The sequence below is a fragment of the Equus quagga genome, chromosome 13 (assembly GCF_021613505.1).
Source record: "Equus quagga isolate Etosha38 chromosome 13, UCLA_HA_Equagga_1.0, whole genome shotgun sequence".
Taxonomy (NCBI): Eukaryota; Metazoa; Chordata; class Mammalia; order Perissodactyla; family Equidae; genus Equus; species Equus quagga.
The window spans coordinates 32,943,288-32,970,759 of record NC_060279.1 but is presented as its reverse complement, the minus strand read 5'-3'; positions in this window follow the sequence as shown (position 1 = coordinate 32,970,759).

The following is a 27,472-nucleotide window of genomic DNA, read 5'->3' as shown; positions in this document are numbered from 1 at the left end:
GTTTCCAGGTATTTTTGATTTCTTCTTTAATTTCTTCAATGATCCATTGCTTGTTCAGTAGTGTGTTGTTTAGTCTCCACATCTTTGTGCCTTTCTCAGCTTTTTTCTTGTAATTAATTTCTAGCCTTATAGCATTATGATCAGAGAAGATGCTTGTTATTATTTCAATTTTTTTTTAAATTTGTAGAGGCTTGCCTTCTTTCCTAACATATGGTCTATCCTTGAGAATGTTCCATGTGCACTTGAGAAGAATGTGTATTCAGCTCTTTTAGGGTGAAGTGATCTATATGTGTCTGTTAAGTCCAATTGTTTTAGTTTTTCATTTAGCTCCACTATTTCCTTGTTGATTTTCTGTCTGGATGATCTGTCCATTGATGTGAGTGGGGTGTTGAGGTCCCCTCCTATTATTGTGTTGTTTTTAACATCTTCCTTTAGGTCTGTTAATAGTTGCTTTATGAATCTTGGTGCTCCTGTGTTGGGTGGATAGATATTTATAAGCATTATTTCTTCTTGATGAAGTGTCCCTTTGATCATTATATATTGTCCCTCTGTGTCTCTCTTTACCTGTCTTATGTTGAAATCCACTTTGTCTGATATAAGAATTGCAACACCTGCCCTTTTTGTTCTGCTATTAGCTTGAAGTATTGTCCTCCACCCCTTCACCCTGAGTCTGTGTTTGTCCTTTGGGCTGAGGTGTGTTTCCTGGAGGCAACAAATTGTTGGATCTTGTTCTTTAATCCATTTTGCCACTCTGTGTCTTTTTATTGGAGAGTTCAATCCGTTTACATTGAGAGTGATTATTGATGCCTGTGGACTTAATGCTGTCAAACTGTCGCTCATTATCTTGTTTTCCTGTGTTTCTTTTCCTGTGTGCTTTAGCCTACCCATTTAATACTGCAATTTCTTATGCTGGGTTTCTTAGATTTTTCCTTATTTATGATTTGTGACTCTGTTCTGTATTTTATTTTAGTGTCTACCCTGAAGTTTGTGTTTAGAATCTCGTGTATGATATAGTCTATTCTCTGGTGGTCTCTTACTTACTTGGCCAATACTGATTTAGACCCTTTGCTCTTCCCCTCCTAAATAATTATTTTCATTTCTTATTCCAACTCGTTTTATGAATTTGTAGTTAGAGTGATAAGATCGTCCTTGCTTTGGTAGTTTCCTTATTTTTGCCCTAATGCTATAGTTGAATATTTGCTATCCTATTCTGGTTCTATCCATCAGCCTCCCTAGTCTGTGGATTGTGACCCCTTTCTCCCTTTTTTCTTTTTTCAGGTATGAGAGCCTTCTTGAGGATTTCTTGTAGTGGAGGGCTTTTAGTTAAAAATTCCCTTAACTTTTGTTTGTCTGGAAAAGATTTAATTTCTCCCCCATATCTGAAGGAAATTCTTGCTGGATAGAGTATTCTTGGCTGAAGATTTTTATCTTTTAAAGATTTGAATATGTCACTCCATTCTTTCCTAGCTTGTAGGGTTTCTGTAGAGAAATCCGCTAAAATTCTGATAGGGGCTCCTTTATAGGTTATTCTCTGCTTTTTTCTTACTTTCCTGAGTATTCTTTCTTTATCTTTCCTTCTTGCCAATTGTACTACCATGTGCCTTGCGGTAGGTCTTTTTACATTGGCAAATCTAGGAGATCTCAAAGCTTCCTCCACACACATTTCTCTGTCAATCCCTAGATTTGGGAAGTTCTCTTCAATAATTTCGTTAAGCACACTTTCTGCTCCATTTTCCTTTTCCACGTTCTCGGGAATTCCTATAATCCTTAAGTTCTTACTCTTCATTGAATCCACTATCTCTCGGAAATTTTCCTCGTTTTTTTAAATTCTTAGTTCTCTTTCTTCCTCTGTCTGGAGCCATTCAGCCTGTCTATCTTCAATTATGTTAATTTGCTCTTCTGTGGTGTCTACATGGGCATTCAGGGAATCCGTATTCTGTTTTGTCTGGTCCATTGTGTTTTTCTTCTCTAGTAATTCTGTTTGATTCTTCTTTATGATTTCAATCTCTTTTGTGAAGTAACTCCAGAACTCATTGGCTTGTTTCTCTATCTTTCTCTCTACCTCATTGAGTTTTTTGATTATAGCTGCTCTGAACTCATTATCACTTAGTTTACCTAATTCCAAGTCCTCAGGACTTAATTCTATGTTTTTATTGTTTTCCTTCTGGTCTGGGGCTTTTATAAATTGCTGGATGGTAGAGGAGCGGTTTTTTTCGCATGGTGGTAGAAATCGGTTGCAGTTACAGCCTGTCACCACTAGATGGGGGGTTGAGAGCCACGTGTTATAAGCTCTCCACCTTCGGGCAAGATGGCTGCACCCAGTGGCTTTGCCGGGAGGGAGGGGCTGCTATTCTCACATGTTGATCTGGATTCAGATCAGTTCTGTTCTATGGTCTCCCAAGGCCCTGGGTTTATGGGGTCCCTGTGCACAGAAGCTTTCTCCCGTCAGCGGGTTTCCACTGAACCAGCGGCAGGAGTCCTGGATGATCCCCCAGTCGCGTGGCCCCTTCCCCGCTCCTTCCTGGACCGTGCAGCAGCAATCGCAGACTCTAGGGGAGGGAGCGACGTTCTCTCCTACCGTTCCAGTGCCTCTGAGGCTGTAAGCAAGGTTTATGACCTCCGCCTTCTTGGTATTGTAGGTCTCTAATGTGTCGGCATTAGATTTATTCTCTGAAATTCAGTTTTTCCAATCCTTTGTTGTATTTTGGAGGGGAGAGAATCCCAGGTTAACTCACCCCTCCATTTTGCTCCGCCCCTTCCCTCAACCTTGCTCTATCTTTATCTAGCTTTTTATGTGTGTCCTTTATCATATTCTTTATAAGGTAAATACAAGTGTTTCCTTGAGTTCTGTGAGCCATACTAGCAAATAAATCCAAGGGGAGGAGGTCATGAGAACCCCCAATTTGTACCCAAGTTGGATGGAAGTTGTGGGTAACCTGAGGACCTACTACTTGCAGTTGGCTTCTGAAGTAGGGGCCATTTTGTGGGACTGAGCCTTTAACCTGTGGGGTCTGCACTAACTCCGGTTAGTATCAGAACTGAATTGAATTGTGGGACACCAAGCTGCTGTCACAGAGAACTGGTTGGTGTGGGAACCGGCCCCCGTATCTGGTGTCAGAAGAGTTGTGAGTGTGATAGTAGTGTGAGAGTAAGGGAGAAATACACGGAGCGGGTTTTCCCCACTGATACCCCAATGATCTTTTCCTCCGATGTATTGAGTGCCATTTGGACCTTAATAGTCTTGCTTAGAAGTTGCCCTTCTCCATCTTTCTCTTCTTGGCTCCCTCTTTACTTTCCTTCTGTTCTGATTGGATAAGGCCTCCAATCTATCCTGGCAATCTGATCACCATTTGTGTATTTACATATATAGATGGTTATTTATTCAACTTATATTTATTTGGGTCACTTTTTATTGTAACTGGAAGAACAAATATAATTTTATGTCTCCTTCTGCCTGATGAACACACTTGGAACATGGCAAAAGCCCAGATGACATTTGGAGAGCCCTCAGCCTGTGAATGGGGCCAGAAGTGACAATATCTTTCCCCTGGCATGGATGGCAAATTGTGACTATCTGGTAATTGACTCTAGGAGAGTATTCTTTGAGTCCATTCCCCCAAACTTGACAAACCTGAAAATGATTCACAAGTTCCAGCCCATTGCATGTCCTTGTATTAAAAATGGAACAATACATTAGCGTTGAGTACATGCATGAAGTGTTTAGCACATCTAATGCCCTTCTGAGAACAAGAAATCAGATGATACGGTATAACGTTGTCTACAACATTCTACAGGAAAACGTGTTCTGAATGCCAAACAATTAAATTGCAAGATAATATCATTAGTTATTCCCAAAAGGTGGAAGATAAGGAAGACTGAGGAAAAATTACAGGATATGGCAAAGTTGGGGGAAAAGAACTACTGTTTAACAAGCACATGAGCCACACTTTGGACAAGGGGCTTGACCTATATTATCTCATTTATTCCTCAAAGGGACTCTAGGAGGTAGAGATTGTTGTCCTTGTTTTAGAGATGAAAACACTGAGGATCAGAAAAGCCAACATATTCACGTTTACATAACTAGTAAGGGATGAAGTTGGGATTCAACTCAAGTATGTTTATAATACTCCAGGCTGCTTAGGAGATTGTGGGAGACATTTGAGAGGGTAAATCCCATTGTCTGGTGGGAGCTAAAGCTACAATGTAGAGGATTAAGTAGGAAATATGTAGGTGGGACAAGGAGGTAGTGATGGAGACCACAGGTTTGAGTGATGTTGACTGTCGTCACTCCAGACATACTGTGTCCAGTGTCAGCTGCACTCTCTTCAGTGCTGCCGATAATTCTCTTACTTGTCCTTTAACCTCAGAGACTATTGCAAAACCTTCACACAGCCCCCCAAGCAGCCCAGCACATCTCATCTCCCTTTCTAAGTTGATGACCCCACAGATATGATTGAGGCTCTCCATCATAAAAATCAGTCAACTGCCCTGCAGAAAAATGAATTTATGTATGCCACCTTAACCTTGCTTCCATGTGCCTCAGAAAAAGAGTAGTGTCTGTAGGCGGTGGTAGCCATAAAAATGCTCAGCTCTCTCACTTTTTTCCTTTCATGAAATATGTTTAGTGTTCCAAGATATCTGGAATCTATGAGAAATAATACTAAGAGCTTCAAGAAAAAATACCCTGGACTCAAACATCAATGCTCTAGACATAAGACTTTGTCATGGACATTGGTTGCTATTGGCAGTGGTAGTGGTGCCTGCGGTAGGTGATACCACCAAGCAGCAATGATCACGACATTAGACATCAGCAGCAAGCCAGAGCTGCGGAGGAAGAAAATAGCAGATGCCTGAGTGCCATTTTGTGGAACACATATGAGACCTTGGACAAAGGACTTCACTTCTCTGATCCTCAATTTCCTATTTCACAAATGGGCATAATCATAGTATCTATATCACAGGGCTGTGATGATACTTCTCTCATTTTTTAAATGAGACAAAACTCTTCTTGAGCCTGCATTCTCCTTCTTCCTTTCCCTTAGAAATCTGGTTCTTGAAAAGAGGAGTCTGCAGTCACTGTCTCCGTTTCCTCATCTCCCATCCAATCCTGAATCCAAAGAAGACAGCCCTCTGCTGTCCCCAAGCCCCTGAAACTACGATTTTCTGGTGCCAAATCCAGTGGCCACTTTTAGCCCTCATCTTCCTGGGCCTCCCCTCAACATTTGATCTATTGACCACTTCTTCCATAGAACTTTATGTACCCTTTTCTGCATCATTCTTATTTTTTTTTACCTTTCTGATTCTCTTTCCTGTGTTCATTCTTACTACCCGTATTTCCCAAAACTATGTCCTTCATCCTTTCTCTTCTCACATATGGTCCCTGAGTGATTTGCTTTTTTTTCTGTGCCTTCATTTATACCCTATCATGTTATTCATGGGGAAATTTTTCTAATATCAGGAAGAGAAAGTTCATATTAATATAAGCAATTGACATACCAATCTAAATATGCAGTGAATTTAGCTCATTCACTTACTGCCCTAATGGTATAACTTCACAAGAGTGGTATAATTTTTGTACATCTGAGAATGTTCCTCTTTTTTTCTTTGTATAAAATGACAACTTAGAATGGCTATAGAATTCTTGGGTCATAAGCTCCACCCTCCCCAAATTTATAGATGTTATTCAAATCTTTTATGACTTTTTTGAGGTGGGAAGTAAAACTTAGAGGCCTGCTCTTGCTGGTGCTGTTCCCCTAATCAGTCATCTGACCATGGGAATCACCATGATTTACCTTTTGGACGTATTTCTCCCTCACAGGAGAGGGAGTCATGGGGCAGCCCTCCCTCTTGTCTGGTCTATCCAGCTTTATCTCTAACAAGTATGCCAACCCACAGATGGTCTCCTTCCAAGTCAGGGAGGTAACCTCTAAAATCTTGGAGTGTCAAGCCTAAAGGGAGTATCTTTTTTTGCCAGGGGCCTTGTGCCAGCCAGATAGTAAGAATGTGATTGAGGTTAAGGGATTTGAGCCACAGAAAAAATGTGATTTAGGGTGAGGCCTTTCCATCATCCATATCAGCTCAACGTCCTGAGGGCTGAAAATTGACACCAGCCGTATGAGTGCCTAAATGATGAAACCTGAAAACTGACTCTGGGCACCAAGACTTGAGTAAGCTTCCCTGACTGGCAATGCTCCATGTGTATTGTCATACATCATTGCCAGAAAGAGTTAACGCTGTCCATGACTCCATGGGCAAAGGACAACTGGAAGCTCCATGTTTGAAACTCTCCTGGACTCTGCCCCAGTGTGTCTCTTCTCCCGGCTGATTTTAATCTTTATCCTTTCCCTGTTATAGCATAACCACGTATATAACAGGTTTTAGTGAATTCTATGAGTTCTTCTAGGGAATTAGCAGAATTGAGAGTGGTTTTGAGAAGCCCTTGAACTTGCAGTTAGCGTCAGAAGTTAGGGAGTTCTTAGGGACTGACCTCTAACTTCACAGTTGGCTAACCTTCGCGGATCCTTTCTGGAGGTTGATGAAGTGTGGATAGAGGTACGAACTTCTCCCCTTTTGGGTCTTCCAGAATTACAGCCATCCTCAATCATCAGAGGTGGGAATTCATGACAAGGGGGTTAAAACAGTGGTCTCTACTTTTCTGTGAATGTACTAAAAGCAATGAAATTGCATTCACAGTTATCACACTGTTCTCTTAGTCACCCTCCATTGCTCCCATTATTCGAGTAGAACTATATATAATTCTGACCATGCTCTTATATTCCCAGGAGGTAAACTTCCTGCATGTTCCAGTGAACATGCCATCTCCCTTTAAGATAAACAAAAATGATAAACATTTATTTGGAATAAGAAAAAATAGAGAAGACTCAAGTAAATAAAAACAGAAATGAAAGAGGAGACACCATTATACAACTGACACCACAGAAATACAAAGCCTCATAAGAGACTACTATGAACAATTATACACCAACAAACCGGACAACCTAGAAGAAATGGATAAATTCCTAGACACATACAACTGATCAAGACTGAATCATGAAGAGACAGAAAATTTGAACAGACCAATAATGAGAAAAGAAGTCGAGTCAGTGATCAAAAACCTCTCAACAAAGAAAAGGCCAGGACCACAAGCTTTTACTGGTGAATTCTACTAAACCTTTAAAGAAGAATTAATGCCAATACTTCTCAAACTCTTCCAAAAAGTTGAAACGGAGGGAATATTCCTAAACTAATTTTATAATGCTGGCATTATCCTCATACCAAAGCCAGATAAGGACACTACAGGAAAAGAAAACTACAGGCCAATATCTCTGATGAATACGGATGTAAAGATTCTCAACAAAGTACTAGCACACCAAATTCAACAACACGTTACAAAGATCATACCCCGTGATCAAGCATAATTTATCCCTGGGATGTAAGAAGGGTTCAACGAAAGCAAATAAATACATGTGATAAACCATATTAATAAAATAAAATAGAAAAAGTCATAGGATCATCTCAATAGATGCAGGAGAAGCATTCGACAAAATTCAACATCCTTTCATGATAAAAACTCTCAACAAATGGAGTATAGAAGGAATGTACCTCAACATAATAAATGCTGTATATGACAAAACCAAAGCTAACATCATACTCACTTGGTGAAAGGCTGAAAGCTTTACCACTAAGACCAGGAACAAGACAAGGGTGCCCTCTCTCATCACTCCTGTTCAACAGTACTGGAAGTCCTAGCCAGAACCATTCATTAAGGAAGAAGAAGAAAGAAATACATCCAATTGGAAAGGAAGCAGTAAAATTGTCTAAGTTGTCCTAAAGACTCCACCAAAAGACCTGTTAGGACTAATAGAAGACTTAAGTAAAGTTGCAGGATACAAAATCAACATACAAAAATCAACTGCGTTTCTATACACTAGCAATGAAGTATCTGAAAAAGAAATAAAGAAAACAATCCCACTTAGCATCAAAAACAATTAAATACTTAGGAATCAAGGAGGTTGAAATAGAAAAAAATACTCAGTTTTCCTCCTTCTGAGTAGGGAAAAATCCTACTGTGTTTCTCTCCTGTGTCGCCCACAGAACACTTCACTTCTGGTTACCAAAAGTGTGGAGGTTTTTCCCCACAACAAGCAATTCTTTGTGACACTAGCTGGGTGTCCTACAATTTAACTCAATTCTGACACTATCTACCCAGAGATAGTGTGAGATCCCAAAGGTTAAGGGTTCAGTCCCATAAGACTGTGTCCTGCCACCCTCCCCACCCCCGACATACGCCTCAAACATCAGTTGCAATCCCAGGTTATCACCTGTGCTTCTGACTAATTGGCTACAAATGGAGGTTTCCATGATCCTCTCCTCAGGTTTGATTTATTTGCTAAAATGGCTTAAAGAACTCAGGGAAACGCTTTATTTACTAGATCACCAGTTTATTATTACAGGAATTGCCAGATGGAGGAGATGCATAGAACAAGGTATGGGGAAAGAATGCGGAGCTTCCATGCCCCCTCCAGGTGCACCACTCTCCCTGCATCTCCCAGTGTTCGCCAACCCAGAAGCTCCCTGAACCCCGTCCTTTTGGGTTTTTATGAAGGCTTCATTACGTAAGCGTGATTGATCAAATCATTGCCGTTGGTGATTGAACTCGAGCTTCTGCCCCTCTTTCCTCCCCGGAAGTCAGGGAGTGGGAACTGAAAGTTCCAACCCTCTAATCTCATGTTGGCTCCACTGGAAACCAGCCTCCAGCCTCAGGTGCTTTCCAAAAAAGTCACCTCATCAACAACAAAAGACAACTTTATCACTCTCAACACTTAGAAAATTCCATGGATTTGAGGAGCTGTGAGCCAGGAACAGTGGATGAAGACCAAATATGTGTTTCTTATTGTAAATCACAATATCACAGAGGTGAAAGATCTTTATACTGAAAATTATAAGACATTGGTGAAAGAAATTGAAGAAGACACCAATAAATGGAAAGATATCCCTTGTTCATGGATTGGGAGAATTAATATTGTTAAAATGTCCATACTACCCAAAGCCATCTATAAATTCAATGCAATCCCTATCAAAATGCCAGTGGCATTTTTCACAGAAATAGAAAAATTTGTAGAGTCACAAAAAAAATCAATAACCAGAGCAATCCTTAGCAATTCCCTAAGCCATAGCAGGCCATAGAGAAAGAGAACAAAGCTGGAGGCACCACACATCCTGATTTTAAGCTTGATTACAAAGCTATAGTAATCAAAACAGTATGGTACTGGCATAAAAAACAGACACAGACCAATAGAATAGAATTGAGAGCCCAGAAATAAAACCACGCATATATGGTCAACTAATATTTGACGAGTAGCCAAGAATACTCAATGGAGAAAGGATAGTCTCTTCAATAAACGGTGCTGGGAAAACTGGTCATTCACTTGCAAAAGAATGATATGGGTCTCCTATCTTAATCACTCACAAAAATTAACTTGAAGTTGATTGGAGACTTAAATGTAAGATCTGAAACTGTAAAACTCCCAGAAGAAAACATAGGGAAAAAGCATCTTGATATCGGTCTCGGTAATGATTTATTGGATATGATACCACAAGGACAAGCAACAAAAGCAAAAATAAATATGTGGGGCTACATCAAACTAAAAAGCTTCTGCACAGCAAAAGAAACAATCAACTAATTGAACAGGAAACCTACTAAACAGGAGAAATTATTTGCAACCCACCTATCTGATAAGGGGTTAATATCCAAAATATATATGAAACTCATACAACTTAATAGCAAAGAAACAAATAAACTGATTAAAAAGTGGGGAGAGGAGATGAATAGACATTATTCTGAAGAAGACATACAAATGGCCAACAGGAATGTGACCTATTAGCTTCATGAACTTGGATGGCAAAATCTCTCCTTGGATTTGGGAAGTTCTCAGTGATTATTTCTTTTCTTTCTTTCTTTCTTTTTTTTTTGTTGAGAAAGATTGGCCCTGAGCTAACATCTGTTGCCAATCTTCCTCTTTTTGCTTGAGGAAGATTGTTGCTGAGCTAACATCTGTGCCACCCTTCCTCTATTTTGTATGTGGGACACCGTCAGAGCATGGCTTGGTGAGTGGTGTGTAGGTCCACACTTGGAATGCAAACCTGTGAACCCCAGGCTGCTGAAGTGGAGTGCCTGAACTTAACCACTGCTCTACCAGACTGGTGCAGCCATTATTTCTTTAAAAGCTTTCTGCCCCTTTTCCCCTCTTTTCTCCTTCTGGGTCTCCAATAAAGCATAGATTGTTTCTTTTAATGGTATCCCATAATTCACATAGGTTTTATTCACTCTTTTTTATTCTTTTTTCTCTGTTTTCCCCTGACAGAATGATTCAAATGACCTGTCTCCTAGTACACTAATTCTTTCTTCTGTCTAGTTGAATCTTGTTGAAGCTCTCTATTGAATTCTTCAGTTTAGTTATTGTATTCTCCAATTCTAGGATTTCTGTTTATTTGGTTTTTAATGGTTTCTCTGTCTTTGTTGAACTTCTCATTTTGCTCATGCTTTGTTTTCCTAATTTCATTTAGTTGTCTATCTCTGTTTTTTTTATAGTTCACTGAATTTCTTAAAGAAGGACATTCTGAATACTTCGTCAGTTCATAAATCTCTATTTCTTTAGGATCAGTTGTTGGAGCTTTATTAGTTTCCTTTGGTGGTGTCATGTTTCCTTGATTATTCATGATCCTTGTGGCCTTGCATTGGTGTCTGCACATTTGAGAAATTAGGCACCTCTTCCAGTTTTTAAAGATTGGCTTCAGCATGTGAAGCTGTTCCCCAGTCAGTCTGTCCAGAGATCATGTGTGGCCTTGCTGCTGGAGTCCTTGGACTGGCAAGTCTGGTGCCTGGGTCAGCAGGTAAACAGGCCTGGTTCTTGGGTACACTGGTTCCTGGGTTCATGGGTCAGGCCTGGAGCCTGGGTTTACTGGAGTGGGCCTGGTGCATGAGTCTATGGTGATGGTCCTGGGACCTGGGTCCAGGTGGGCAGACTGTGATCCTGGGACCACAGGGGCCAACCGGGTGCTGGGGACCACTATGATGGGCCTGGCATCTTGGTCCATGGGGATAAGTTAGGTGGTGGGATGGGCCAGGAATCTGGTTTTGAGGGAGCCAGCCTGGAGGCTGGGGCAATGAGGACTGGCTTGGAGCTAGGGTGAACCTGGAGCCTGGGGTGATGGCAGTTGGCCTGTAACCTGAGGCTTTGGGAGCTGGCCTGAAGATTGGGTCTGAGGGAATTGGTCTGGCACTGGAGCAGGCCAGAGCTTGGGTCTGCAGGAGCTTGTCTGAAGTCTAGGTCTTCAGGGACTGGCCTGGAACTTTAGTGGGCTGGGGGCCTGGGGCTGCAGTAGTCTGTTTGATGCTGGGCCCAGCTGCGAGCCTGGGTTCACAAAAACCTGCCTGGGAGAGCTCGTCAAGATGGCACCATGAGCAGACATTGAACTCGCCTCCTCCCACGAACACAACTAGGTTACAACAACTTTGGGAAGAATCACCCGGGACTGAAAACTGAAAACTGGATAAAAAGAACCCCCACGACAAGGGACAGTCCTTACGAAGGCAGAAGAGGCAGTAACTCTGGCCAGAGAGGAAAAAAGCCACCTTTGGGAGCAGTGGAGCTTAGCTGGCCAAGCTGGAACCACCCTAAGGTACGAGCCCTCCCTGGAAGAGTGAGGTCCGGAGCGGGGGCAATACTGCTATAACCATCCTTTGGACTCAGCCCAACTGAGACAGGGATCTTAGTGTCTGGCTTTGCTGGCTATTAACTAGAGCGAGGACAGCCCCAGAAAAGCTATCAGCTGAAAGCCGAAAAGATCCACGTCTTAAAGGGCCCATGCACAAACTCACTCATTGCAGCAACCTAAAATCACCAGAGAGAAGGCTGACTGTCCTTTGGTGAATGAGACTCACCTGGTGGGCTCTGGGGGCATCTTGGTGAGAGGAGGGTCCTCTCCGGAGACTGAAACATTGGTGGGGGCCATTGTTCTGAGCTGGTCCAGGCGTGCTGATACGGACACCGGTGGGGGCCATTGAAGTGCATTTCTTGGGCTGTTAGCCCAGGGGTCTGCCACACCCACTAGAGCGAAGATTTAATCCAGTTCAGCCAGGGCAGGCAACCCGCCCTAGGGACTGGCCCCACCTAACAGCAAGCCCTCAGGCTACTTTTCAGCCTGCATTGACTGAGTGCCTTGATCCTCTACAGGCAGGCAAGGGTGTCTGCCTCTGTGGGGCAGGGCCTGTGTGAGGACCAGGTGAACTGTGGGGGGCATTGGGGGAATGTGGGGACCTCTACAGTGTGGCATTGGGCTACACTCCAGGGGGTTGAGAAGTGTGCGCAGACCAGGACTGTGTTGACAGTATATGTGGTCGGGTGGGGGGTGAGGCTTATCAGCCGCAGAAGACTTGTGCTTCTCAATTATCCATAAAAAGGATCAGCCCCACCTTTCAAAGCCTGAAACAATTGAGTGCCCCCACGCCAAGGGCTAGCCCCACTCAGCTGCACTCCTAAGAGAACTGACAACATCCTTGTTGACCTCAGGCCTATCATGCTGTAGCCCCTGAGCCTTGCAACCAGCTACACTGGGGACAAACCCAATTAAGAGGACAATTGCAATAAGAGTGTGCTGATAGACTTTGTAGCCAACAGTGCTGAGGCCCCCCAGACCGAATTTATAAACAGCTGGCCAGGGAAGGAAAGATCAGACTCCCTGGGTACCTGCAGTGGGAGCAATGCTGCCACAGCAGAAGAACACAAGTAGCCCACAAAGGGGTCACTCCTGGTTCTTATGGTCTGGTGATGACAGGGAAGCACACTGCTGGGCCTCATAAGGCATCTCATACATAAGGCCACTTCTCCAAGATCAGGAGACATAGCCAACTCACCTAGTACAAAGAAAATAGTACAGAGAAAGAGGCGTACTGGGGAGGGAAAGGAATACTTTCCAAGCAAGGGAACAGTACAAAACCCCAGAAAAAGAACTAAGTGAAACAGAAACTAGTGACCTCCTCGACAAAAAATTCAAACAAAATATAATGAGGATGCTCACAGATATGCGGAGAAGAATGGATGAACACAGTGAGCACATCAGCAAAGAACTGGAAGATATTAAAAAAAGCAATCAGAAATGAAGAATACAATACTCAAAATGAGAAATTCACTAGAGGGACTCAATAGCAGAGTAGAGGAAGCAGAAGAATGGATCAGCGAGCTAGACGAAAGATTAGAGGAAATCACCCAAGCAGAACAGAAAAGAGAAAAAAGAAGTAGACAGAATGAGAACAGTGTAAGGGAACTCTGGGACAATATCAAGCATGCTAACATTCGGATTATAGGGGTCCCAGAAGGAGAAGAGAGAGACAAAGGGGCAGAAAATTTATTTGTCGAGATAATTGAGGAAAATTTTCCTAACCTGAGGAAGGAAACAGACATTCAAGTTCAGGAGGCACAGAGACCTCCAAACAAGAGAAGCCCAAAGAGGCCCACAGCAAGACATATTATAATCAAAATGTCTAAAATAAAAGACAAAGAGAGAATCCTAAAAGCAGCAAGAGAAAGGCCACAAGTGACATATAAAGGGAAGCCTATCAGGCTATCAGCGGACTTCTCAGCCGAGACCCTACAGGTGAGAAGAGAATGGCACAACATATTTAAAGTGCTAAAAGGAAAAAACCTACAACCAAGAATACTCTATCCATCAAGGCTGTCATTCAGAATGGAAGGAGAGATAAAGAGCTTCCCAGACAAGCAAAAATTAAAGGAGTTTATCACCAAGAAACCAGTTCTGCAAGAAATGCTGAAGGGACTTATTTAAGTGGGAAAGCAATGACCACAAATAGAGATAAAAATAATTATCAAAAAACCCCCAAACAACAAGAAAAAACAGGCAATAAAATCACTTGTAAGGTAAAAGTATAGTAAAGGCAGCAGATCAACTACCTGTGAAGATAATATAAAGGTTAAAAGACAAATGTACTAAAATCACCTATTTCAATGATAAGAGGGTATTGGATAGACACACACTAAACAAGAGACTATATATGATGTGAAAAACGTATAATGTGGGAGGAGGGGAGTGAAAAAGTAGAGCTCTTAGAAAGAGGTCAAGCTAAAGAGTCTGTCTACTCAATATAGACTGTTATATGCATAGTATATTAAATAGGATCCTCATGGTAACCACAAACCAGAAACCTATAACAAGCAGGAAAAAAAGTAAGACAAAAGAAATCAAACATATTCCTAAAGATAGCCATCAAACCACAAGGGAAGAGAGCAAGAGAAAAAGAAGTGAACTGAGAAGAACTACTAAAACACCCCAAAAAAAGAAAAAGTGACAAAATGGCAAGAAATACATATTCATCAATAGCTACTTTAAATGTCAATGGACTAAATGCTCCAATCAAATGCCATAGGGTGGCCAACTGGATAAAAAAACAAGATCTATGTATATGCTGCATACAAGAGACACACTTCAGACCTACAGACACTCATAAACTGAAAGTGAAAGGATGGAAAAAGATATTCCACGCAAATGACAAAGAAAAGAAAGCGGGGGTAGCAATACTTGTATCAGACAAAATAGGCTTTAAATCAAAAACTGTAATAAGAGACAAAGACAGGCACTACATAATGATAAAGGGAACAATCCAACAAGAAAATACACTTGTAAATAGCTATGCACCCAACATAGGAGCACCTAAATGTATAAAGCAATTATTAACAGACATAAGAGGAGAAATAGACAGTAACACAATAATAGTAGGGGACTTTAACTCTCCACTTACACCAATGGAAAGATCATCCAAACAGAAGATCAATAAGGAAACACTCGCCCTAAAGGACACATCAGACCAGATGAACTTAGTAGATATATACAGAACATTCTATCCAAAAACCACAGAATACACATTCATTTCACATGTCCATGGAACATTCTCCAGGATTGATCACATATTAGGCCACAAAACAAGTCTCAATAAATTTAAGAAGATCGAAATAATACCATGCATCTTTTCTGACCACAAAGGTATGAAACTGGAAATCAACTACAGAAAGAAAACCAGAAAAGCCAGAAAAATGTGGAGATCGAACAAAATGCTACTGAACAATGATTGGGTCAATGAAGAAATCAAAGAAGAAATAAAAAAATTCCTGGAGACAAATGAAAATGAAAACACAACATGCCAAAATCTGTGGGATACAGCAAAAGCAGTTCTATGAGGGAAGTTTATAGCAATTCAGGCCTACCTCAACAAAGAAGAAAAAATCCCAAATAGACGATTTAAAAGCGCACCTAAAGGTACTGGAAAAAGAACAACAAACAAAGCTCAAAATCAGCAGAAGGAAGGAAATAATAAAAATCAGAGCAGAAATAAACAAAATAGAGACTAAACAAACAATAGAAAAAATTAATGAAACCAAGAGCTGGTTCTTCAAAAAGATAAACAAAATTGACAAACCCTTAGCTAAACTCACCAAGAAAAAAAGAGAGAAGGCTCAAATAAATAAAATCAGAAATGAAAGAGGAGAGATTACAATGGACACCTCAGAAATACAAAAGATAATAAGAGAATACTATGAAAACCTATACGCCAACAAATTGGATAATCTAGAAGAAATGGGTAAATTCTTAGAAACATACAACCTTCCAAAACTGGACCAAGAAGATGTAGAAAATTTGAATAGACTGGTCACTAGTAGGGAGATCGAAACAGCAATCAAAACCTCCCAAAAAATAAAAGTCCAGGACCAGATGGCTTCCCTGGTGAATTCTACCAAACATTCAAAGAAGACTTAATACCTATCCTTCTCAAACTCTTCCGAAAAACTGAAGGGGAGGGGAGGCTTCCTAACTCCTTCTATGAAGCAAACACTATCCTGATACCAAAACCAGACAAGGACAACACAAAAAAAGAAAATTACAGGCCAATATCACTGATGAACATCAATGCAAAAATCTTCAACAAAATACTAGCAAATCGAATACAACAATACATTAAAAAGATCATGCATCATGATCAAGTGAGATTTATTCTAGGAATGCAGGGATGGTTCAACATCCACAAATCTATCAACGTGATACACCACATTAACAAAATGAAGAATAAAAATCACTTGATCATCTCAATAGATGCAGAGAAAGCATTTGACAAGATACAGCATCCATTTATGATAAAAAATCTAAATAAAATGGGTATAGAAGGAAAATACCTCAACATAATAAAGGCCATATATGACAAACCCACAGCAAATATCATTCTCAATGGAGAAAAACTGAAAGCTATGCCTCTAAGAACAGGAACCAGACAAGGATGCCCAATGTCACCACTCTTATTTAACTTAGTATTGGAAGTTGTAGCCAGAGCAATCAGGCAGGAAAAAGAAATAAAAGGGATCCACATTGGAAAAGAAGAAGTGAAACTGTCACTCTTTGCAGACGACATGATTTTATATCTAGAAAACCCTAAAGAGTCCCCTAAAAAACTTTTAGAAATAATAAAGGAGTACAGTCAAGTTGCAGGATACAAAATCAATGTACAAAAATTGGTTGCATTTCTATACACTAACAATGAAGTAGCAGAAAGAGAAATTAAGAATACAATCCCATTTACAGTTGCAACAAAAAGAATAAAATACCTAGGAATAAACTTAACCAAAGAGGTGAAATATCTGTACACTGAAAACTCTTGTTGAAAGAAATCGAAGAAGACACAAAGAAATGGGAAGATATTGCATGCTCTTGGATTGGAAGAATTAACATCGTTAAAATGACCATACTTCCTAAAGCAATCTATAGTTTCAACGCAATCCCTATCAAGGTTCCAACAACATTTTTCACAGAAGTAGAACAAAGAATCCTAAAATTTATATGGAACAACAAAAGACCCCAAATAGCCAAAGGATTCCTGAGAAAAAAGAACAAAGCTGGAGGTATCAGCCTCCCTGATTTCAAATTATACTACAAAGCCATAGTAACCAAAACAGCATGGTACTAGCACAAAAACAGACACACAGATCAATGGAACAAAATTGAGAGCCCAGAAGTAAACCCACACGTTTATGGACAGCTAATATTCGACAAGGGAGCCAAGAGCATGCAATGGAGAAAGGAGAGTCTCTTCAACAAATGGTGTTGGGAAAACTGGACAGCCACATGCAAAAGAGTGAAAGTAGACCATTCCCTTACACCATGCACAAAAATCAACTCAAAATGGATTAAAGACTTGAATGTAAGACCTGAAACCATGAGACTTCTAGAAGAAAACATAGGCAGTACACTCTATGACATTGGTCTGAGCAGCATATTTTCAAGTCCCATGTCTAACCGGGCAAGGGAAACAAAAGAAAAAATGAACAAATGGGACTACGTCAAACTAAAAAGCTTCTGCGCAGCAAAGGAAACCATCCACAAAACGAAAAGACAACCTAACAATTGAGAGAAGATATTTGCAAACCACATATCAGATAAGGGGTTAATATCCAAAATATACAAAGAACTCATACAGCTCAACAACAAAAAAACCAACAATCCAATTAGAAAATGGGCAAAAGATCTGAACAGAGCTTTCTCCAAAGAAGATATACAGATGGCCAACAGGCATATGAAAAGATGCTCAACATCATTAGCTATCAGGGAAATGCAAATCAAAACCACAATGAGGTATCACCTCACTCCAGTCAGAATGGCTATAATTAACAAGACAGGAAACAACAAATGTTGGAGAGGATGTGGAGAGAAGGGAACCCTGTTCACTGCTGGTGGCAGTGCAAACTGGTGCAGCCACTGTGGAAAGCAGTTTGGAGTATCCTCAGAAAATTAAGGATAGATCTACCATATGATCCAGCTATTCCACCGCTGAGTATTTATCCAAAGAACTTGAAAACACAAAGGCATAAAGATACTTGCACCCCTATGTTCATTGCGGCATTATACACAACAGCCAAGACTTGGAAGCAACCTAGGTACCCATCAAGGGACGAATGGATAAAGAAGATGTGGTATTTATACACGATGGACTACTACTCAGCCATAAGAAATGACGAAATCTGGTCATTTGTGACAACATGGATGGACCTTGAGGGTATTATGCTGAGTGAAATAAGTCAGAGGGAGAAAGTCAAATACCATATGATCTCACTCATAAGTAGAAGATAAAAACGAAAAAAAAAAAAACCACATAGCATTGGAGATTGGACTGGTGGTTACCTTTTGGGAAGGGGGGAGGGCAAAAGGGGTGATTAGGGTCACATGTGAGGGGTGGCACTATAATTAGTGTTCGGGTGGTGAACATGATGTAATATATACAGAATTCAAAATATGATGTACATCTGAAAAAAATAAAAATTAAAAAAAAACCAGTATATCAAAAAGATAATGAGCAACCAGTTCACAAAAGAAGATACAGAATTGTTCAGTAAATATAATATTTTATTGTCTCCGAAAAAAAACCCAAAAGCCAAAAACCTTCCTGGAGCCTAAGATCATGGGAGCAGGTTGGGAGCGGGAGGCCATGAGAAACACCTGGGGCCGAGGGAGCTGGCCTGTGCTGGGATGGCCAGGAGCCTGGGGTCACTGGAATCTGTCAGGAGCCTAGTGTCACAGAAGCTGCTTGGGGCCACTGGAGCTGGCTGGTGCTGAAAGCTTGGGTTCCTGGGAGCCTGCCAGGAGCCCACTGGGAGCCTGGAGCCCTAGAAACCGCTTAGGGTTGCAGGAGCTAACCTGTTACTGGGGTGGTTAAAAGCCTGGTTCTGTCGCAGCTGGCATGGTGCTGGGCCCAGCTAGGAGCATGGGTTCATGGTAGCCCACCAGGAGCCAGGGTTCGCAGAGGCTGGTTGGGAGCCTGGGGCCTCAGCAGCCGCTCAGGGCTATGGGAACTGGCTGGCACTGGGGTGGGCCAGGAGCCTGGGTTTTCAGGAGGCTGTCAGGAGCCTGGTGTCATGGGAGCCACCTAGGGTTGCAGGGGCCAGCAGTCTCCAGAGTGGGCCAGGGGCTTGAATTCAAGGGAGCCCACTGGGAGCCACCTAGCGTTATAGGAATTGGCCTGGTGCTGGGACAAGCCAGTGCTGGGACCCACAGTGACATCAGGTGCTCATTTCACTCTCCTTCTCCATGAGGGAGGGTGTCTCTCTCCACCCTGGGCCACCTGGGCCTGAGGAAGGGGTGATGGAGGTAATGTAAATCTGTCTTTCCTACCCTCTTCAATGTGTCTTTCCTTATTTCTGTGCTTCACCCAGATGGTGTAATCCCTTACCTGGAACCCTTAGCTCTCGTGAAGGCATTTTTGTGCATGGATAGTTATTCAAATTGATGTTTCTGGGAGGGGATGGGTGCTAGAAATTCCTATAGCACCATCTTGCTGATGTCACTTGTTATTTCTTCTAAGACTGAATTTTTCCATACACTCACTAACCCCCAACACCTCTATGTTCTTTTTGTGAATTTTCACTGACAGTAACTCTGCGCTTATTCTCCCAGTGTAGCTGTGCAGTCAGTATTGACTGCTTACATGAGATTAGAGCTGGTCACAGCTTGTCAGGGGCATGTGGCGGTAGATTCCTCCAGCATGCTTTCCGTTCTTAGTATCAATTTGATGTGACTTTCATCGTAATTTGCTAACATTGCCTGCCTTTACATCAAAATATAGTGTTTTTTAGAAAAATCACCCTTAATTTCCACAAAATGGTCCCCAAAATGTTTTGTAAATCTATTTCTACTAATTTGCACAGCTGCTAACACCTGACAAGTGTTGAGCTTCTCCCAAGTTCCTTTTTTTTGGAGAAAGATTTGCATCATACAATCATGCGTCACTTGACAACAGCACTACGTTCTGAGCAATGTCGTCAGTTGATTTCGCCGTTGTGTGAACATCGTGGAGTATATTTGGACAAACCTAGGTGGTATAACCTACTACACACCTAGTCTATATGGTACTAATCTTATGGGACCGCCATCACACAGGTAGTCCGTTGTTGACTGAAATGTTATGCAGCGTGTGATTGTATAAATATAAGGTCAGAGTTTACAGTTGGAAGCATAAGCCTTGTGAGGACTGAGACTAGATGTAGCAGACATCTCCATGTTTGTCACCCCACATACAGCCTTCAGCTTGCCACTGACCTCCCCCATCTCTCCTCGCCCGAGCCCGGCACTTGGCACACACACCTGTGTCAGCAGAGGGCAGCAAAGAGCTAGGGAATCTGAGAAGAAGTCTTAGGGGTGCTGTGGCTGCCTGAAGGGGTCAGGTGGCTTTTCTGTGGTGGGGAAGGAGCTGGAACGTCACCATGGAGAGCAGAGGGCAAGTGGAGGGACAGTCCAGCATGCGGCTCACCAGTGTTCTTCACAGGAAGACTGGGGCTCGGACTTCATCTATTTATGTCTAAGGCCCAAGGCCTGGCTCTTTATAAGTGATTAGAAGATACTTAAAAGAAATTAATTAAAATAAAATGAATTAGCTAATTTACTGGGGACTTACTAGGAGGTAGACTCTATGCTATTTTTATGCAGATTCTCCAATTTAATACTTACAATCTTGTGGACTAAGAACTATGGTTATCCTCACTTCCCCGATGAGAAAACTGAGGCACAGAGCATTGAAACCAATTTGCCTAAGGCAAAACTGGGAGGAAGGGACAGAACCAGGACTCAAGTCTAGGCAGTGTGGCTGGAGCATCTGTGCTTGCCTACTCATTGGGCACTACTACCAGAGTGAGAGAAGGAGAGGCAGGAGTCAAGCAGAGGCGAGGAGGGAGCAGAAGGGTGATGCTTTGAGTAATGTGGAATACGGATCACCTGCGGGTAAATGGATGGACAATGAGCACACTGGACATTTCTTACATCACCTCCTCCCCTACATCCCATCTTCTCAAAGGGATTGAACGAAGTAAAGGCTTATAATTGTTTTCTCCTCCAACCAAGCCTGGAAATGATCATAAGTTAAAGCAGGAGAAATGGAGGTTAGACCCAGAGAAGAATAGTGTTCTGAGATACTGCTGGGGAAGGCCAGCAGAGAGAGGGCCTGAGGTCGGCCCTGCCTGCAAGGACTCCACTTTCCAGTCCTTTGGGATTGAGTTGCTGCAGGCACAAGACCTGGGGTCCCCAAGGCTCTTCTGCTCTCCTTTCCTCTATCCTGCTGTTCACATTTTGGGAGTTGTAAAACTGAACTAGGACCAGCTTTGAGCTCTAGACATCTGGGTAAAGTCCCAAACCGAGTGGAACCTCCAGGAGCCGGCACAGGACAGCTATCACAGGACTGTCCCCTCTTACTGACACCCCATATGCCCTGTAGTCCTATCGTATTGCCCTTTACAGTTACAAAGTGCTTTCACTTGCTTTCTACAGTTTTCCCCTCACAGCAACCCATGACGTAGGCGAGAGGAGGCAGTTTTATTCTAATTTTACAGGTGAAGAAACTATGAATCACAGGAAGTGAGACAACTTGCAGTGGCAGACCCTCCACTGGAACTACTCTATGATCCAACGGCCCTTTAGACTTTACCCGTCACAGTGCTTCCCCTCTGCATTGTAATTGTTGCCTCGTGTGTATATTTCCCTTAACAGAGCATGGTTTATTTGAAAGCAGACAAATGTCTTTCAACCACATTTTCAACACATAATACAGTGGGTGATACAAGTCATGTTAGTGACAAACGAGGAGCACTAGCGTTTTCATCCAGGGCCCTTCACCACAGTACTTGAGGTAGATCTTTAGGTGTTTGGGGTCTGCCTGTAGGGGTCTGGTCACACTGGGTACTGTCCTGGGCACAGGAAAGGGGTAACCTTCCTTCCCAGAACCCCCTTCCCCAAGGGACATGCCATGTGATTGGCAAGACCCACAGAGAGAATGTGAGTGAAGGAGCATGAAAGCTGGAAGGAGCAATAGAGATATGAGGTCTAATAATGATTCTCTTACCTCAGCCAAATTAGAAGTGACTTGTAGAAACTGGGGACAGTTTCAGGAAAGTCCAGCCAGAGACTCATAGCTGGGTGATCTGAACGTGATATGACGGTCAGCAGAGACCAGATTCATGCATGAGTGGGTAGGAGGGGAACCAGAAGAAAGAGCAGTTTTAGGCACTGGACTGGAAGGGTTCCGTGTGCAGCTCTGCCAACTGGAGTGTGGCCTCTGTGTCTGTGTTGCAGGGAAGCCACCAGCCAATAAAAGAAAATAACACCTTCATGGGGTCTGTCCCTGGTTTCTATGAAGTATTAATTGCCAAAGTTATGTGTCTTCCCAGGGACACTTCAGAACTCATATAGATATTTCAGAGTGAGTTGAAAGAAGCATTCTATTAAAGATGTCCAAAAATCTGGTCAAATCCTGATTAAAATATATTAGAAAAGTACCAAAATGTTCCTGTATTTTTTTTCATCTTGAAATTTAAAGTTATCTATTTTATATTTTGGTGTCATGCTGAGTTCTTTTACAAAAAAAGTTTTCATGATAATTGAGTGCAAAATCACATTGCTTGTTCTGCTATCTTGCTCCATCACCACTTTTCATAACTACTCTAATTATAGGCGTTTTGAAAAAGAAGAACTATAAAAAATGATGTTTTTAAAATTAGATGTTTTATAACAATACTGTCATGGTTTAAAGCAATAACTACTTCTCACTTTGAGATGACACAGATTTCCTCCTAGAAATATAGAGGCGTTCTGTTTTATAAACTTTCTCTCACCTACCTAGAGTTTCTGAATCTTTCCTTACATTCTTCTCTGCACTGTGCCAACCTCACAGGAGATGGAGTTCTGAGGTCCTGAGAATTCCCACCCCTTTTCACTCCCAATTTTCCTCTCCAAATAGAAAGAAGGAAATTCTGAGTATTGTTCATAATTCCTCAGTTTTTATTGCTCAGGACACTCATTCATTCATTTAACACATATAGCAAGGATTTGTTATGCACCTGGTACTATTCTAGTTGCTGAGACTAGAGTGGTGAACAAAACAGAGCACTCTTCTTATAGTCCTTAGACTTTAGTGTGGTAGATCCTATGGGAAAAAAAAATAATGCAGGGTAGGGTTTAGAGAGTAAAAGATCAGGGAGTGATGTTTTATCGAGGGGACAAGCAGGCCCTCTCTAATAGGCAACATTGAGTAAATCTTCTTATGGAAGAGATAACCATGTGGATATCTGGGGAAGAGCTCTCCTCTAGTGTAAAGGCACTGAGGTGGGAGTGTGCTTGGGGTATTCAAGAACAGTGAGGTAGTTAGTGTGACAGATGTGGAACAAGCTAGGGGGAAAGAGCTAGGAGATGACATCAGAAAGGCAGCCAAGAGCCATCATGTAGGGTCTTGGAGGCCCTGGAAAGGACTTTGCATTCCATCCTAATTGATATGGTAAACAACTGGCAAGCAGAGGAACGACATGATCTGATTTATGTGTTAAAAGTATTATTCTAGTGGCCTGTGAAAAATAGATTATAGAGGACCAAAGCAGAAGCAAGGAGATTAGTTCGGTAACCGTTGCAATGGTGTAGGCAAGAGATGGTAGTGGGGAAGGTTGGGAAAGGTGATAAGAAGCTGTCGGGTTCTGGGCATTTTCCAAAGTAGAGCCAATAGAATTTGCTGATGAATAGATACACGATATGAGAAAGTGGAGTCAAAGATAATTATAATTTTCTTGTGTGAAAAACTTAATGACTAGTGCTGCAATTTACTGAGATAAAGCAGAAAAGTGGAGGAGGAGGCAGAGGGTAGGAAAGTACCAGGGAGGGGGGAAATTTCCCCCTACGCTTCTAGATTCTTTTGGCTGGTCAAATAATTTAAATGACATAAGGTAGATTAATAAGGGAAAAAAACAAATTTAATTACACACAAACATGAGAGATTCTAAAGACAGTCAGGTAAAATGAGGTATATATGTCATTCTGGACTAAGGAGAATGGGGTACGAGTCTGGGACTTCAAAGGGAAGGAAGGCAATTCACAGGAATATGAAAAGAGCAAATGTTTGGTAAACAAATGTTTGCTGGGCCATAGAGAAACAATGGGACACAGAGAGGAACTTCAACAAACAGACTGCGGGGCTTCTCCCTATCTACCATACCTGTAGTTCTTTATGGTGATAACTCCCTTTCTGGAACAGGACCTCTACCTAAATTCTTTTGGGCAGTTAGGGGGGAGGTCAGAGTTTCTTCCTAAGTCTTTTGGGCTTTGACTGTTTTCAGCTTGAAATAACCTGCATGCCAAAGTGGGACACCTCGGGGTAACTCATTCTGAACCCCTACAGTTGCAAGTGTTTGATTTGGCACACGTGAAGTTTTAGAAGCCTGTTAGACATTCAAATGGAGATGCTGAGTGGGTGGCTGGATATACAAGACTGGAATTCAGGAAAGAGGTCAGAGTTGGAAATAAAATTGGATGTTTCAAACCAAGGGACTGAATGAGATCAACTAAGGAATGGGGATAGATAGAGAAATGAATATGTCTAAGGACTGAACCTGGAGACTTTTCAATATTTAATAGATGGGAGAGATTTGCAACATTGAGCAAGGGAGAGTGAGAAGCCTCGGGTAGCAGAGAACCAAAAGAGAATGGAGTCCCATGGGCCAAAATGACTCTAGTGGGAAATGGTTAACTACAAATGCTGCTGATAAGTTTTATTTTTCAAAGGCAATTACTTTCTGTTACAGCATAGGCTTTTTTTTTTTTGGTTTCTCTTTCCAAGTGTGTGTGATGGGGTGTCCCAGGAATTTTCTCTGATCTCATTCCCCCTAATCCAGGCCCCTTCTCATCTTAAGATAGTTTCTCTCTTTATCTTTCAAGAAACTGGCTTGGTAATTTCCAGGACAAGGAAAGCCATGACACAAATCACAAAAGTGAAACTGAATGGGAATGAAAGATCTGCTCCAAAACGACCTCTGGGTCATTTTCTACAAAACATCTCCTCTCCAACTTTGCTTTGTTTGCCAAGAATATGAGTAATCAAAATCATAACATTTCAAAACTACTGTTTCTACCATCGCCACATTTATACTAGTATGGTTTACAAATGGGCGATACTTCATAATGGAAAAATCACTGGATCTGAAGTCACAATACGTGTTCCTATCCTGGCTCTGCTAGTAAAATGCTGTGTAACCTTGGAGAAAATACTTCTCTGGCTCTTAATTGAACTAGGTCAAGATTAATAAATAAGTGTCAACCTGTGAGCCAAGTGAGAAAAATATCTTGTGTACAATTATTGTTGTTTGGTGGAGTCCTCGCTCACTCTCTTATTAGTTTTCACAATTTATCCATAGATTCTTTTAGATTTCGTATGTCAGCAATGATGTGATCTGAAAATAATGATAATCTGTCTCTCCTTTTCTAATCCACATACATCTTACTTATTTTTCTTATCTCATAGCATTGGCCATAACTGGCCAAGTCACTAGTTAATTAATGAATAGTAGTAGTGACAGGAGAAATTCTTGTCTTGTTTCTGACTTTGATAGTGTTGCTTTGAAAGTTTCAGCATTTAGGTATAAGGTTTGCTGTAGTTTCCTACACATTTTTGAAATTGTGAGTACTGAATTTTATCAAAGTTTTTATTATATCTTCTGAGATGATCATATGTTATTTTGCCTTTAGTCAATGTGATGGATTACACTGATACATTTTTATAATGTTGGGTCGCTCTCACATTCTTGGGATAAGTGACATTTGGTCATGATGTATTTCTTTTTTTCTAGAGCTATCACTGCCTTTTCTTTTTCTTTTTTTTTTTTTAAAGATTGGCACCTGAGCCAACAACTGTGGCCAATCTTCCTTTCTTTTTTTTTTCCTTTTTCTTCTTCCCCAAGCCTCTCAATATGTAGTTGTATATTATAGTTGTAGGTCCTTCTTGCTGTGCTATCTGGGATGCTGCCCCAGCATGGCCTGATGAGTGGTGCCTTGTCTGTACCCAGGATCTAAACTGGTGAAACCCTGAGCTGCTGAAGTGGAGCCCACAAACTTAACCATGAACTTGATTGGCCCAGGGCCAGCCCCTGGTCATGATGTATTTTTAATACCCTGATTAATTTGATTTGTTAATGTTTCATTTAGTATCTCAGCAACTATGTTCATAAGATACTGGTCTATAATTTTCTTTTCCTGTTTTTTACGATTTTGGTATCAAAATTCCTTTCAGATGCATATATGCTCCCTTCACCTCATCTATTGTGGGTTCCTGCATCATTTCTCATTCACAGAAATTGTTGTCCTAATTTTGAGCAAGGCTATGTACTTTAATACATTTGAAAATATTTCATCTGTCATTACTATGTTTTTCAAGTCAGATAAGGGAACTATCTGTTTGGATTCATTTCACTAATTAACAGAAAGTCCTTTTTTTTTAAGATTTCACCATTATTTCAATGGACTCAGAAGAAAGAAAGGATATAAAAATACACTATGAGACTTCCCATTCCAGAGAAGATGAAATAGGCACGTTTTTGTTTATTTTTCCCACTAAGCACAGATAAAAACCCTGGATATTATATAAAAAACACAAACAAGAAGATCCTAAAAGGTGGAGAAAAGAAGGGCTGGCTATGGACTTCTAGATCTGAGAAATGATACAGTGGTTAGTTCCCTGTCTGTTTGCTTTTTACCTATATATCCTGGGCTGTGTGTTAGACAAGACTGTAACCCAGAAATGCTAATCCCGAGGAAAGCCTGTTCTCTCTTGGCAAAGGACTGGAAAAAAGACAGCATAGCAAAACAGAAACCTTTAGACAACAGCCACCTTATTCTAGCCAAATACCACTGGAAAAATGTGGGGTCCCACCCTATCAGCAAAGGCCAAGTAGAAAGCCTGGACTTCCATGCTCCTTTGGCAATAAGGAGGAATCCCCCTCCCTCCCCACTGGGGTGATAGCAGAAGAGCTTGAGTGGGAAGACTGAAATTCCACCCCCACCCTAAAGTAATGACGCAATACTCCTCCTTCTTGCTTGGGATGGTATTGAGGAAGGTCAAGCTGAGAGTCTAGATTTTCACAACCACCCAGTGGTAATAAGGTCACACCCTCCACAACCACTGTCAAAAATCACTCATCATACCAAGAACCAGGAATATATTAACTTACATTTTAAAAAGGCAATCAATAGGCATCAAAACCAAGGTGACGTATGTTGAAATTATCTGACAAGGATTTTAAAGCTGCCATCATAAAAATGCTTCAACAAGTAATTATAAACACACTGGAGACAAGAAAAACAGAAACACTGGAAAGTCTTAGCGAAAGAATCAGAGATATAAAGAAGAATCAAAGGAAAATTTTAGGACTGAATAATACAATAACTAAAATTTAAAACTTGCTTGTTGGGCTTAATAGCAAAATGGAGATGATAAAGGAAAGTATCTGTACCTGAAGATAGACAATAGAAAATATCTGATCTGAGCAATAAAGAGAAAATAGACAGAAAAAAAATAAAAGAGACTCAGAGCTTTATGGGACAATAAGAAAGATCTAACATC